Below are 14,659 nucleotides of genomic sequence, written 5' to 3' on the forward strand. Positions count from 1 at the left end.
AAAAAGTTATTTATTGTTTATCCAAAATTCAAATTTAACTGGGTGCTCTATATTTTTATTTGCCCAATCTGACAATTCTATTTTGCATTTTCCCATTCTTCTCCCTTCCCCAGAACCTCCACCTTCCCCCTCAGTTTTCACTAGGATTAATTTATGTTCACTTAAAGCAAGGCTAAAAAATATATATATAACCCCTCACTGCTGGCCTAAGTTCTGAAGCCTTGTTTCACATAGAAGAAGCAGGAAAATGATGTGAGTCTTCTAAGGTTTGGTCATAGAGCATAAATCTAGTCCACCATTAGGGGATTTCCCATTAGGTGACACAGTGTTAGGCATGCTACTATTTATCATACAAATAGTAGATTGGATTAAAATGAAGACTTGTTTTTTTGTTTTTTTTTTTTCCTTTTGAACTACTTTCCATCACTCACAGGCCTTTGGATTTAGTACAATAACTCTGGCCAGCAGTAAGCAAATATTCTTTGCTCTTTTTCCACCCTTTCCCCTATGATCTCTGGCAGCAAGATGTATAGTGGGTGGGCTGGGGGCAGAAAGGATCATTGGTGTGGCCTGTATTAGAAACATGAGCAGGACAAATAAAGCAAGTCAGGTAAATCACTAAGTTATTTGCAACTTAGTTTCTTCTGAAGAAGAAACAGAACACAAATCTGTATTCTACATACTTTGTATCTCACTTGTATTTATATCTTTTTTAGACATCTAACATTCTCCACTTTGAATTAAAATTATCTGGAGACATAAGAGTCAGATTTGGATACCAGTACTTTTGCTTTCTAGTTGAGTGAACTTGGCAGATTTTAATCTCTTTTAAAGATTCTCAAGTGAAAACAGAGGGATAGCTAACAATAATCACCACATAAAGTTGTTATGAAATTAAATGAGAAAATATCTGTAAGATGTTTCACATAGAGCCTTCTATAGTTTAATCAATCAATAAATGGTAACTATTTTTGGGGCCTTACCTGATACTATCAATCCGTACAATGCTTTATTCCCCAGACATGGCTCCTATAATAATGTGCACATATTAAGTGCTCAAAGTATATTAGCCAAATCAATGGACAAATGGATATCAGGTAATTTATATGAAAGTACTGTGAAATTGATAAAGTGCTATAGGATTTTAAGAGGTTAGTCCTAATAGTAATAATTAATAAGTAGTAACAGGTAACACCACTGGGTCTTTGATTCTGGCTCAGCTTTGAGAACTGCTCTGCAGGAAATGTTTGATGCCTAACCTTTTTCATCAAAAAATTCAACTGGGAGAGACACTGCCTACAGAAAAGTAACATCTCCTGATCAATGGAAAATGTTTCATTCATTCTGCTTTGTTCAGTAAAAATCCCCTATCTTCCTTCCAAGACTTTTCACTGTATTTCTTTTACTGTACTTATATTATTTTATTTAAATTTGACAGAGACCTCCCCTTTACCCCAAAAAAGTGATTTTTATTTGTCTCTCCCTATCAGAGTGGAGGTCAGCAGGCCACAGCCAATGTGGTAACCCCACAGTCGTGAGGGATGCAAGCTCCAAATTCCCAGAACTGCCTCTTGACTGATGATGGCTGTTAGGACTCCAGTAATCACTTGTCTCTATGCTAGAAATAGAGGGGAAAGGTTAAAGGGTAGAAGGGTAGAAAGTGAGCCCCACTGCTGAGTCAACCTTCTTGAAAGACCTTTCCAAAGCTCTCTGCAATGATTTTCACCTGTTCTGGGTGCAAGGAGAAGCTGGGAAATGTCACTGTTAACAGGACACACTGCTGCTTGAATACAACTAGGGTTCTGTTACTCAGGAGAGAGAAGAGAATGGATATCAGGCAAATAATGAGCAGTGTTTGCCATTGACCTCTCTACTTTTCCCTTTCATCTTTATCTTTTAAGTCTTCCTTTGTTACCCAGTCGGCGACTCCTTGAACATTCTGTAACCTGAATAATTTCCTCTTCTCTTTTTGTGTGCCTTTTTCACTATTTCACAAATCCACTGCTTTGTCTTTTATGTTATCCATGCAGTCTTTTTCCTATTTTTATATTGGTTACTTACTTACCCTAAAGTTCTTCAGATATTTCATTTTTATTCAATTCTCAACTGCTCATACTCTCCACTATTTTCTCTGACTGTTGCCCAATTCCTCTCTTTGACTCCACAATCATTAACTTCATGCATTTTTCCACGTTTACTCCAGATGCTTTCAGGGCCTTTGGTCCTTTGTGATCTAGAAAACATTAGCTTGTGATATGATGTCTGGTATTTGCTTCAGAATAATTCGGTGTTGGGAGGGAGCAAAAGTCAGTGGTGTACAAATGAAACAAGATTAGCCATCTGTTAAGATTACTGAAACTGGGTGATGGATATGTGGGGATTCATTATGTCATTACTTCTAATCTTGTGGATGTTTTAAAATGTATATAATAAAAAGTAAAGAAAGAAATTATTGTGGGGCACCTGGGTGGCTCAGTCAGTTAAGTGTCTGCCTTCAGCTCAGGTCATGATCCCAGGGTTCTGGGATCGAGTCTGGCATCGGGCTCCCTGCTCAGCGGGGACCCTGCTTCTCCCTCTCCTCTGCCATTCCCCCTGTTTGTGCTCTCTCACGCTATCTCAAATGAATAAATAAAATCTTTTTTAAAAGAAAGAAAGAAATGATTGCTTGAATCTCTATTTTGCAGACTCTCAAAGTATGAAGTCCTCTCCAAAATTTCTTCAGAAACCTTTGGGAGGCTTACATTGTGTTAGCCACTTCCCCTTCTGGGATTTTCTCTCACATTGTTGTCACTCTCTATCCCCATCTTCTCATATATAACTGTCTTTTCACCAAATTACAAACACACATACACATTCCTTTCATACAAAGTAATTTGAATAAGGTAGTCTTTGTGAAGTGCTATTGGCCATATGCAGGGTGTACATCATATATTGCATAGCTGTATAAAAGAATACCTTTCTCTTCATTCCTTAGAGCTATGTGTGGTCTTTTAACTTCATTTCCTTGAGATGTAAACAGTTTTGTGCAGTTTTCTGTTCCTCCACCCTTCTGTTTTTTTCCCCTGCTAATTGAAATACAGACCTGAATTTCAGAGCCTGATCAACCACCATGGGCCATGAGGCAAAGCCATTAGATGGCAGAGTGTCAGGATAGAAAAGGCCTGGGTCCCAGAAAACCAGAGGCTACCATGTCAGTTCTGGACTGTCTTCCTTTGGTTTTGTTTATGAATGCAAGAGGAATAAACATCTATCTTATTTAAGCCATTGTTGTGTTATCTGTGTTTTTTCCATTATGCTGTCAAACCTAATCCTACCTGACACACTTACCAAGGAATTTTCTCTTTTCTAAACAAGTGCATTTCTGAGCCCAAGAGAAATTCTACTGCCAGATATTAATAACTTTTTATCACCTTATAATACCTAATTCCTATATCCATTTCCAGGTCCAGTAATAGAACTTTTCTTCTCTCCTTGACTTGCTATTGTCTAAACAAATATAATAAATAAAAATATATTGCAATGGTAATTTCTAAGTGGTTTAAATATTAAATCAAAAGAAGAATATGTTGACTCTTTTAGTTGTCTATTATTGCTAACAAATCACTCCAAAACTTAGTAGCTGAAAATAACAATGTTTCATTATTTCTCACAATTGTGTGGGTTTATCGGGGTCACTCAGATGGTTCTTCTGTTCCACACAGTATGGCTGAGGTCCCTCAGGTGGGTACATTCAGCTGGAAGATCTGTTGTGGCTGGAACATTCACCATGGCCTCTTACCTCTAGGGCTTCCCTCCATCTCGCCTTTCGTTACTTTGTTGTCTAGCCTAAGCATCTTTAAGCATCCAAAAAGGGGGACTCTGAGAGGAAAAGCCCTAATGTGTAGGTATTTATTAAGTCTCTCCTTGCATAATGCTTGCTAATTTCCAATTGGCCCAAAACTGCAGATGAGGAAACGGAGCACAGGGAGTTTTAGTAATTTATTCAGAGTCATGGATTTAGTCAGTGGCAGAGTCAGGATTTAAAACTAGTTATGCTGATTCCACACCATGAGAATGCAATTATGGCTGGAGCTGCAGGGTTTAGAACTTGATTATTGTCTATTTTACATATGTAAGTTTTGGCTCTCCAGTTATTTCCAATTAGAAAAACTAAAGGCAACATATTATGCAGATTTGCAGGGTAAAATCATGAGTGTGTTTTGAAATTTATAAAACATTGTACAAATGCTAAAAATGTGAGAGCCGCCTTATCTTAGTGTATCCTCCACAGTGCTGGCTGAGAGTTGCTGGGTCACACATTAGCTGCGCGTGGTGTCACTCAATGCCGTGGCCTCTCGAGCAAGGCTGGAGCATGGCTATTTCTGGAACGATGGAGGGCATGGGAGGAGGCCCGTGTCTTCCTCATGTCAGTTGAATTTCCAGGCATCACTCTGCCTCCCTCAGACTTGAGACTCACTCTTGGAACAAATGCAGGAGATATACAGAGACACTTTAGGTTGCTGGTTGAGTTTGCATGAAATCATGTGTCAACAGCAGCAGAGAAGTCTAAAGGGAACACATGGGGCACCATTAGCATTTTTAATGATGTCCACTTCAGTTCACATGCCAAGGATGCAATGAAGTCAAACCAATTGTTTTAGGTCATACTTGGAGCCCAAAATGCCCTGTAAGATAATTTATTTTGAAGAAATATCACAAAACGCTTCAAAGGTAATTATGTTCAATGTAGGAAAACACAAGTTCTGAATGTGAAAATTTGTTATGTAGGTTGCATTTAGAAAAGAGGTGGGTAAGGTTAAGGCAGTTTGCAAAGACTAGGGAAATAGAACGTTCAAATAATAGGACTCTGCGAGTCTTGTTTAATTAAAGGAGTGAAGGGGAAAATTTTTAAAGGGCTGAAAAGTGAGAGGGGATTCCTGTAGGGAATCAGGTTCCTATTGTCCTTTGGTGTAAAATCTACTAACCACACTTAATTAAATTAAGTGAGCTAATTACATTAACATATTTAATATCTATCTTTGTTTTTTGTGTACCACTTCGATTGTCTGTGCAAAGTGACATGCCCTAAGTTGTCTGCCCTTCCCCTCCCCTGCCATTTCCTACTCTCCTTCATGTTTGCCCTACTCTAGCCACATTGGCATCCTTGTTGTTCTTCACACACACCAGACCCGCCGTTTCCTGTGCCTGGAACATCTTTCCTTCAGCTGTATGCATGGCTAACTCTTTTACCTCTTTAAAATCTTCGCTCAAATTTCATCTTCTCCATAAGGCCCTATATAGAAATGCACCCCACCACCAATCTCAGTATTTCCCAATCTCCTTTATCTGCTCTGCTCTTTTTTAGACCCAAATCACCTTCTAATAGCATAGTTTACTGTCCACTTTATTGGTTGGCTCCATCGCTGCCTTGCCCACCTAGAAAGCCCTACAGTGGCCTGAAAGCTTTTCAGTACTATTGAGTGACTTATCTTAAGAGCCTAGCACATTGCCCAACACATAGAAGATGCTCAACAAATACTTGTTGAATAAATAATAAGACCGTCAATTGTGCAATGTCTATTCTTAAATAAGCCTTTTGTGACTACAGTGATGTTCAGCCTTCTCATTGCCTTGTGGTTATAACAGAGTGTAATGCTTAATGACATGAGAAATGAAGGGTGAGTTGTATGAAAAAAATAAATTGAAGAAAGGATCTGTACCAAAAGAAGGAGAGTGTTGTTCTGAGATAATATAGTTAGGGTACAGATATGTAATGCCACAGTTCTAGTTCAGGATCTCCAAATAACAGTCCTAAAAAATTGAGCTGGAAGAGGCATAGGACTAAGAATAACTAGTATGGTAGAATATATTTTGATTTGCCTCACTTTCAAATTAATCCCTGTTTGAAAATTCTGACCCACAAAATTGTTACTCAAGAAGATTCTTACAAATACAGACCTACTAATTATTTTATATTTTTAAGTTTTAGTTAGCAATAAGTTTGCTCACTCCAAAACAAAACTTTTTCTAATAGGTCTCATCTCATGTTCAAAAACTTTAGGTGGTTAGTACAAACTAGAATGCTATGGTAAAAGTGATTCCTGGGCTATATTTAGCTTTAAAATAAATTGGCATCAGTACTGATGGCCAGTGTCTGCCATGGGCTTGGGAGGTGGGAGTGTGGCATCAGTGCCTGTATTTACTGTCCTGGGCCTAAAATATCTCTAAGTTGCATATGCTCTGTGAAAGACAATGTATTAAGTGTTAGCAGAAATTCTGACAGAGGAAATTCCAAGTGAATATATTAAGGATTATAACTAGCTGGAAGGCAAGCAGTGGAAATAAAGCATCACTGAAGATAAAATTTAAGTTAGAACTTCCATGTTAATATATGGGCTTATTCACATATATTACTTAATATATGAGGTTTATTTCCACCTCATTAAAATACACCTGAAAATTTTTCAGAAGACAAGAGGTGTGTGTGTTTATGTGTGTGTGTGCGTCTGTGTGTGTTCCTTTTTTTACTTGTTTATTATCTGTGTCCCCAACGAGGCTGTATGTTTCATAATGGTAGGAACCATATATAATTTGTTCGTGAGTCCCTCAAACATAATAGGAAATTATTAAATATATTTTAAAATGCATGAGTTGAAATATGGCTGGTAGTTTGCAGCATGATCCTAAAGAGGATGTCATAACATTTTGTTGGGAAAATAGTGGCAAGAAAATCATCTCTTTGATTCATTTTTTTTGTTCCTTCTAGGAATTCTAGCATAATTGCAATTATAATAAATATTTTTATTAACAAACCATAGACCTGTTTTCATAATAGTTACATTTTTCAGTAGTTTACTGAGATCTATCAGCCATACATTATGCTGTGCCCTACTCCAACTACATATAGTATCATTTGGGTCTTCAGTTTAAATATATCTATTTTAAATGCATTTTCTAAGAAATTACTTTCAAAAAGTAAGATGTTCATTTAAATATTTGTTAAACCTATGGACAACTCCAAGTTGTCCAACCAACTCTAAAAATAAAATTTCTACTTGGCAAATGTAGGGGGTAAAAGCAAATAAACAAAGGCTACCAAAAAAAAAAAAAAAAACCCCACAAAAATACAAAGTACCTAGTAAGCCAAAAAAAATAGAGAAGGCATCAAATAAAAGAACTAAGATTAAACATATTTATTATGACATTTATATGTGAGTTAAACTCTCCTCTTAACAGTAAATGCAAAAAAAAAAAAGATGGAAGCAAAAGTCACAATAACAATATCATAATGGAATTCAAGGAGAAAAAAAAACATTGAATGGGACAGTGGGTAATTCTCTTAATAAAATCCATTGTGAAGGGATAACAACAATAAATCTCCATACACATAAAATATAGCAACAAAAATATTACAAATAATTTGACTTCAAAAACCATTATAGTGAGATGCTTTATCTTAGTAATGTGGCAAATGAAGATACAAAGTAAATAAGCACAAACACTTATGAACAATATAAATTTATGCTCACAAATAGAAAATATATATTTTGTCAAATGTATGAGAAATATTTATAAAATTTAATCCTATCCAAAGCCATGAAAAACCCTCAACTTTTAAAAAATGGTAACATGATGGGCTAGTTTACATCTTTTGTCCAAATATGCACAAAACTAAAAATTAATTAAGATTCCATTGAATAGCAATTTAGCTAAAGAGGGAATAAAAAATGCAATTAAAATGTCTTTAGAAAATAATTGAAATGAGAATAGAATATATCAAAATTTCTAGGATAGTCCAAAATAGTCCAAAATAGTCAAAGATAAATTTACATCCCTACGGGCTATGATTTAAGAAAGATAAATGAATGAGATAGCATCTTATTTAAGAAGCTAGAAAGTTTTTAAAAAGGCAGCCATAAGGAAGGCAAGAAAAGGGAAAGTAATGGATTAGTAAGTAGAAAAAAAAATAAAGTGAATAGATATAAATATGTAGGGATTTTATAATGGACATACCTAGGAAATACACTTATTGAAAATAAGTATATATATACTTATTGATATATATTATATATTTTATATATTATATAATATATTGTATATATTATATATATTATTTATTATTATATTGTATATATACTTATTGAAAATAAGTATATATCTAGGAAATAAACTTATTTAAAAGAAGGAATGTCAGCAAATATCAGCAAAGGGCTGGGTACATAGAGGCTTTCTAAACTTGAAAGCAATATATGAAATTACACAACTGGAGATCTATTGGATTGCCTGATCATTTTAAAACATCTGTATGGCAAAAAACTAAGCATATTAGAAGGCAAAGTGGGAAAATACTTTGCAACTGATATGCCAGACAAAAGTTGATATCGTAATTTCAAAGAAAGTGTGACAAACTATTAAGAAAGTGGTAAAACCCCATTGGAGAAACACCAAAGAATGTATGAAAACATGTCTAACCTCAAAAACATATCTAACCCCATTAGAAACAAAGCAATAGAGATTAATATAACAAAAACCATATATCATTAAACAATTTGATGGGTTTTAGAAATTACAGTCTAGTGCTAGTAAGGGGTGTAATAAAAATGTGTACAATATGCTTATTAAATTAGTTGAGGACCTAAAACTTCATACACATGCTAAATAGTAATAATGGCATGGAAAAAGAATTCAATGGAAATACAATGTACAGTAAAACTCATCTCTTGGCTGTGGGAATTTATGTTTTGTTTCAGTCTTTCTAATTTTCAGTTTATCCAAAATGTGTACACAAAATTACCCCTATTTTAAACCTAAGTAGGCAATTAACATATATAATTCATGTACTGGTCGATAAAAAAGGCAACATAAAAATGTGTCACTATATGATCTCAGGTATACAAACAGAAGTCATGAAAAGTACTAAAAAGTAACACTGAAAATTTTAATGATTTTTTCTGGATCACTTGGTTAAGTGAAATTTTTTTCTCCTTTACATTTTTGCATACTCTATTTTTTCTTATGAGTATGTATTACTTTCTTTTTTCTTTTTTTTTTAAGATTTTATTTATTTATTTGACAGAGAGAGACACAGCGAGAGAGGGAACACAAGCGAGGGGAGTGGGAGAGGGAGAAGCAGGCTTCCCGCCGAGCAGGGAGCCCGATGCGGGGCTCGATCCCAGGACTTGGGATCATGACCTGAGCCGAAGGCAGATGTTTAACGACTGAGCCACCCAGGCGCCCCGAGCATGTATTACTTTCAAATTCAGAAAAAAAGTTCAAATTTAAAACATTAATGGAGATGAAATGGATTCAATTTTAATAATATGGTTTATAAATTTCAGGGTGATACTTGCATAATTTGAGATGTGCCTATTTATAGCTTTTCCTCTATTAAGAAAACTAACAGGAACTTCTTTTATAGGATCATGTAAGCATGAATGGCATTTAAGAGGCTTGATTTAATAGACATTACTTACCTGTATAATAAAACAGTAATTAAATCATTATGCTCTGATTAGATGTAGTGTTCAAATACACTAATACAATAACATTTCTAGGTACGTCTTTGTTTATGCAGCAAAGGGATCGCATTTTGCCAGTCTGTTTGGTTAAATCGATGTAAAATTCCTATCCCAATTCTGTTGGGTTTGAGATGAGATCAATCTGCTCTTCAGTGGATAGCCCTGGGAAAATTCCAGGATAAGGGAAAGAGCATGAAGCATTGCAGTTAACCTTTATATGATTGTGATGCTATAAAGCTAAATGATAGCTCTGTAATGGGCTGGGTACGTGTGAGAATAGAATAGCCATTAAAACCTTATTATCTTTATATGTGGGGTTTCTCTGCCTTCACTTCAGCAGATTCTGCTTGGGTATTATCACTGGGTTGTTATCACCAAAAATAATTATGACAAAAAACCTGGGGCTCAGGCTATGATGGTAACAGTTAAAAGAAATGAAGATTTTTGTTGGGGATATTTTCTTGCATATGTGTCCACATGAGTGCCCATTTTTTATTGGGTTGGTTGACTTTTTATTGTTGAGTTATAGTGAGTCTTTATACGATTTGGATACAAGCTTTTTTTGTCAGATACAGGTATGACAGATATTTTCTCCCAGTCAATGGATGGCCTTTTCATTGTCTTGATAATGTCACTTGAAGATAGGAAGATATTAATGTAGGTGAAGATTGTTATCTCTTTTTTATGTTATCTTATCTAATAAATCTTTGCCTAATTTAGGGTCATGAAGTTTTCCCCTTCTGTTTTCTTCTAGAAAGTTTAGAGTTTTAGCTTTTACATTTAGGTCTGGTTCGTGTCAAATTAAATTTTGCATATAATGAGACACTGGGTTGAGGCTCATTAATTTCAATAGGGATGCCCAGTTGCTTTAGCACATTTGTTGAAAAGACTTTTTTCCTTCATTGAATTGAATTGACACCTTTCCAAAAATTATTTGATCATACATGTATGATCTATTTATGGAATCTCTGTTCTGTTCCATTGATCTGTAAGTTTATCGTTCTAGCAATACAATGTTATCATGATTGCTGTAACTATATTATAAGTCTTGAATTCAGGCAATGTACATCCTCCAATTTTGTTCTTCTTCAAGATTTTGACTATTTTAAGTCCTTTGCTTCTTCAAATAAATTTTAGAATCAGTTCATCAACAAAAAAGACTACTAAAAATTTGAGATTTCATTGAATAAATTGATTAATCTGGGGAAAATGAACATTTTAACAGTTTGAGTCTTTCAGTTTTTGAAAATGGTTTATCATTCTGTTTATTTAGATATTCTTTTAATGTTAATTAAACATTGTTAAATTCTTTTTTTTACATGATTGCTAAGTTTCATTCAATAGTTATACCCAATCCTGCTTTGTAAAAACAACAAAATGTCCCTATCAAAACTATATTGTGATGTGAGTATAGCCTTCTTGTTTTTGATACAGCTCTAGAAAATGGTTGGCACCAACTATTTTAACTTATAAAAAAACTTTTTAAAAGTTTTAAGGCTTAATAAAAATACAGACTAATAATTTTTCAATGCAGCGTAGAAGTTGAGAAAAAGATGCTAAGAGTTAATGAATCTTCCAAATACAGGAAGTCCCTAATATATAGAGCATTTTCCAAATATAAATGGTGACCCCCATTGGGCTCACAGGAGCAGCAGAAACTCCTCTTCTACTTCTCCCAGTGACCATACTACCAGTCACTCTAAACCCATTTCTATGGCCCCAGGGAGGGAAAGATGGGAAGAAAAGTGAGGCAGGGCATCTGTCTTGCTGTGCAGAGGCTCTTGCTACAGTTCATGTTCACCTCCATTCCCACATCTGCCTCCTCCATCTCCACCCAAGCTCCCTGCCAGTGGACAGAACTAGAGAGCTCTTCCTCTCACTGGGTGGACATTGAGGGCAGGGGGGACGCCACAGGGGCCAGCACTACAGGTCAGGGTTCCTGGCAATCCAACTTGAAATTCACAAATCATTTTCTTGCATATTAAAAAGCAAAACAAAACATAGTTATAAATGGCAGTTCATTTCAACCATTAGAACATTGCGCTATTAAGCAAGTTAGCGTGTTTGGGGTTAAACCCTAACCACCACTTACAACATTTTTTAATGGGAGAAAAAATGCTCTGGATTTATAAGAAAAAACTTTCTTATAAATGGCCATTTGAAGGGTGGAGACAGGAAGTACTTGAGAGAGTAGCAAGGAATGAGTTTCTTGACTCCTTATGAGTGAACAGGGCAGTTGAAAAGGGGGAAATCGGTTTTTGTTTAACAAAACCATGCGCAGATCTCTTCAATGCTCCAGGTGTAAGAGGTGGAGCTCAGTAGATAGCTCACTCCTGCAGGCACTTAAGTGTCTAGGCCTCTGTGACTGTGACTAAATAATGTTGTTGCTTTTCAAAATTGTAACAACAATGCAGGTATTTTTAGCACCTGGCATTAGCTTTATAGGCACTCATACCAATAGCCACCCCCACCCAAACCCTGTCCTCTGTTAACTGTTGGTCCAACATGACTGAAGTATAAGAACTGAGACTGTAGCCCTTTAGGGGCCAAATGGGAGAAACTCTTTGCCTGAGGGGTTAAAGCAAAATGACTCTGGCCAGCCCACTATCTTTCCTGGCAAGAATCATGGACTTGGCCGCTTGAGACTTCCTTATCAAACTACTCAATCTTCTGGCCCAAGGTCTCCAGGTCTCTTCTGGAAACTGAATATGGTCCAGAGGCTCTGCAAAGTTTTATAAAGAGTGCTAAGCAAACTTTTCTTCCTCTTTGCTGTATCGGAGCAAATGACTTTATCCTAGAAAGGTATCAGAAACAGATCAGAGTCAACAGTCACTTATGTAAAGCTGGTATTTTAGAAGAGCTCTTTAATTATTAAAGATTCAAACCCAAGAACCCAAGGTTCTGGAGCATCTCTTCTTCCCACCATCAATAGGAATAAAGTAAGATAGATAAAGGATTTAAATAACCCCTTTTATCTGGATGCATGTGGACAGAGTTTAGAAGTCAGGGGGCCTTCTAAACAGGAAGAACTGTGACTTGTGAAAGGAGCTGTCCACATCATTGGTGATGGGCAAAGACTTAGACTGTAGCCTGATGAGAAAAGAAGGGAATCATTCACAGCAAAATCAGCCTGGAAAAGAAAGACAGAGAATGCTAGTAAGATCTGGCCAAGCTTTTAGATGCCAGAAATAGAGTACCTCAGAGCATGAGGGCACAAAATCTTTCCGTAAAGCTGAGACTGAAAACAACTTTTTGGTTTTTGTTAACAGCTGTTGAGGATAGGCCGCCTGGGTGGCTCAGCTGGTTAAGCGTCTGCCTTTGGCTCAGGTCATGATCCTGGTGTCCTGGGATGGAGTCCCACATCGGGCTCCCTGCTCGGCGGGGAGTCTGCTTCTCCCTCTGCCCCTCCCCGCTCTCATGCTGTCTGTCAAATAAATAAATAAAATCTTCAAAAAAAAAAAAAAAAACAGTTGTTGAGGACAAGCAACTGAAGTGTCTCAAGAAGAGTACAGAGCAACACGCATGGGACTGACTGGAGAGGAGCTGCTGGGGGCCAGCAGCTGTAGTCCCAGGGTCAGAAACCACGCCACAGTGAACGGTGTGGTGTGAGCATCCCAGGGACCGGCCAGAGACGCTCACTCCCTGCCATTAGTGTTTGGCTTACAGCTTTGCTCCTCTATCCGACAGCAACAGACAAGGTGGTTTTTTATTTTCTTGCCAAGGCTGTAAACTCTGTTACTTAGTGATTCCTGGACCCCAGGTCAGCCAGCTGGTGCAATGAGGCCATAGGCAACTCCGAGTCACCAGGTCGCACCGTGGCCTTGTACCACCTGCCCTCGAGCCCCTCATAGAGTCCTGTCACATCTGCAGTTATAAAGGAGTACGCACACAGGAAGTCACATTTTATCCCCACCAGGACATGTCTCTTGGCAGCGGTCAGGAAGGCGGGGTGCTCCACGGCTCTGTGATGCCAATGGAGCCTGAGCAGCAGCTTCAGATACTCAACAGAGCATCTCCCCTCCTTTGGGCTAAAAGAAACTCTATTTGAAATCCTGCCTTTCTGGTGTCTTGTCTGGCTACAGGGGAAGCAGCCACCTCCAGACAGGCTCAGGACTTTGTTTTGAGAAGCAGACTGCGGGCCCAACCTGGGCTCGCGGCTGTCACCCGTGGGCATGGGCACAGGCTGCTGGGCTCAGCCCGCTTCTCCAGGGCTGCCCTTGTCACCCGGCTCTTCTCTGGGCAAGGTGCTCCTTGTAGCTTTAAGGGCCGATTTGGGGTCTTCCCCTTCATACAAGAACACGTGGTCCTTGGGTTTGTTTGGGTGTGCCAAAGGTGAAGTGGCAGAGACTGGGGGACCCAAAATACCACTGGTCTTCCCACCAGGTGGGTTCAGACACAGCCTTCACAGGCATTGATTCGTCAAAGATACTACTTCCTTTCCCCTCTGGAGGATTGGTCCTTTTCAGTATGTTCTGAGGCTCTTCAGTGGGTCCAAAAATACTAGATGCCATCCTGTTGGGCCTGCTCCAAGGAGCAGCTTCCAAAAAGATTGCTCCCTCTCCTCCCAAGGGCTTCATGGCCCTGGAGCCGACTGGCCGCCCTCACTCCCTGGACCCTGGAACACGTCACCCATGGCCAGGTGCCTCCTCCAAACATTGTTAAATTTTTTTTGGCCTTAGTTTTAACTTAATTTTCCAATTGTTTGTTGTTAATATGTAGAAATACAATTACTTTTCTTATGTTGACTTTTTATTCTGCAACCTTGTTAAATGCACTTATTTTTCGGGCGCCTGGGTGGCTCAGTTGGTTAAGCGACTGCCTTCGGCTCAGGTCATGATCCTGGAGTCCCAGGATCGAGTCCCGCATCGGGCTCCCTGCTCAGCAGGGAGTCTGCTTCTCCTTCTGACCCTCCCCCCTCTCGTGCTCTCTCTCCCATTCTCTCTCTCAAATGAATAAATAAAATCTTTAAAAAAATAAAAAAAAAATGCACTTATTTTTCTCACAGGGTTTTCTTTTTTTCAATATTTCTTAGTATTTTCTATGTAGACAATGAAGGGGAGCAGAATTTGCCACCCCCAGATATGCCTTGGGCATAAGAATTATTTTAGGTTTATAATTTGGAAGAAGGTGCAGACACAGAAGAACCTCTGAAAAACAGAGTA

The 14,659-nt window shown here is 37.8% G+C and overlaps 1 pseudogene; it reads right to left on the bottom strand.

The window, feature by feature from the left end:
• Nucleotides 1-13,236: 13,236 nt before the first annotated feature.
• On the bottom strand, nucleotides 13,237-14,130 carry LOC118526013 (jupiter microtubule associated homolog 2 pseudogene; annotated as a pseudogene).
• Between the last annotated feature and the right edge of the window lie 529 nt (nucleotides 14,131-14,659).

The sequence above is a fragment of the Halichoerus grypus genome, chromosome 8, assembly GCF_964656455.1.
Source record: "Halichoerus grypus chromosome 8, mHalGry1.hap1.1, whole genome shotgun sequence".
Taxonomy (NCBI): domain Eukaryota; kingdom Metazoa; phylum Chordata; class Mammalia; order Carnivora; family Phocidae; genus Halichoerus; species Halichoerus grypus.